We start from the raw sequence: 1,268 nt of genomic DNA on the forward strand, positions 1-1,268 counted from the left end.
TTATCTTTGACTCATTGCTCACATTCAACCCACATACTAATCTGTTACCAAATCCTGTTGATTCAACCTACACATCACTAAAATCCACTCTTTCTTCTCCATCCAAACTGCTACCACACTAATCCAATAATTTATCCTTATCCCACCTTGGTTACTGCATCAGCCTCTTTACCGACCTCCCTGCCTCCGGTCTTTCCCCACACCAGACCATACTTCACTCTGCTACCTGGATCAGTACAGTGCCTGGGACATAGTAAGCACACAACAAATAACATTAAAAGAGGAAAGAGGGAGAGAAATTGAGAGAGGGAGAGTTGAAGATAATGGTACAGAGGGGAGTAGAAAGTAGTCGAGTGTCTTTGGGAGATGAACCTCCACAGTCTGGTGTCGGTGTCCCAGAATTAATTGGAGGTCCTGGATAGGGTTGTTGGGATTGTTTCAGTGTCCATGGGTTTCAGTACCTGAGCGATCAGGCCTGGAAAATCCTAGGAGTTAAGAAGAAGATTAGAGAGAGGAAAACAGCGAGCCAGGGACTACAGAGCTGTAATTCGGCTGGCACTTGCTGTGTCAACTCCCTTTCCAGGATATCCCCAAAATAAGGTCACGATAGTTGTTGATCTTGATTTCAAGCACTGTGATGTTCACCCCAGCCCCACAGTACTAATCTAAATATTCTTATACTGAATTATTTCCCCATCCCTAAACTATTTCAGTGTCTATCTCCCCCTGAAGACCATAGCTCCTGTGAGCAACAATTGTGTCTACCCACTCCATTGAATTGCAGTTTCCCAAGCATTCAGTCATCTCTCAGGTTCTCACCTGTAGAGTTTCCAGTACTCTACCAGTCATGACTACAGGAGGGAGAGTCAAAGCAGAGGCATACCCATTCCATTCCTAGTTTGGGCAGAGGCTAGTGAGTGGAAGGCAATCTGCTACAAGTCAAAACTCACCTGTGCTGGGCAGCAGCGTCATGGGAGAGAGTCGAGAGCAGAGATTCATTTACTGCATGGAAGGAGGCAGTGGTATACCATGGAAGTATTTTTACTAAGAAAACTCTATGGATACACTGCCAGAGCAATTGCAGATGGAGGTGGAGTGCTCTGGGAGAGATGTATCTATGGTGTCCCCATGGGTCAGACATCACTTGACAGCATAAGACAAGAGCAACAAGCATTCAGTACATGGTTCTGCATAAGATAAGTGCTCAATAAATACCTCTGATTCATTCATTCATTCATTCATGCATGCGAGCAGAAAGTTGGAAAATC

The 1,268-nt window shown here is 44.9% G+C and overlaps 1 non-coding gene across 1 annotated transcript; it reads left to right on the forward strand.

The window, feature by feature from the left end:
- The first annotated feature begins 801 nt into the window (after positions 1–801).
- On the forward strand, positions 802–940 carry LOC119926156. Its single transcript, XR_005450058.1, has one exon. It is a non-coding gene; the product is annotated as a small nucleolar RNA SNORA7 (small nucleolar RNA).
- The last annotated feature ends 328 nt before the right edge of the window (positions 941–1,268 follow it).

This window comes from Tachyglossus aculeatus, chromosome 3 (genome assembly GCF_015852505.1).
Source record: "Tachyglossus aculeatus isolate mTacAcu1 chromosome 3, mTacAcu1.pri, whole genome shotgun sequence".
In the NCBI taxonomy this organism is placed as follows: Eukaryota; Metazoa; Chordata; class Mammalia; order Monotremata; family Tachyglossidae; genus Tachyglossus; species Tachyglossus aculeatus.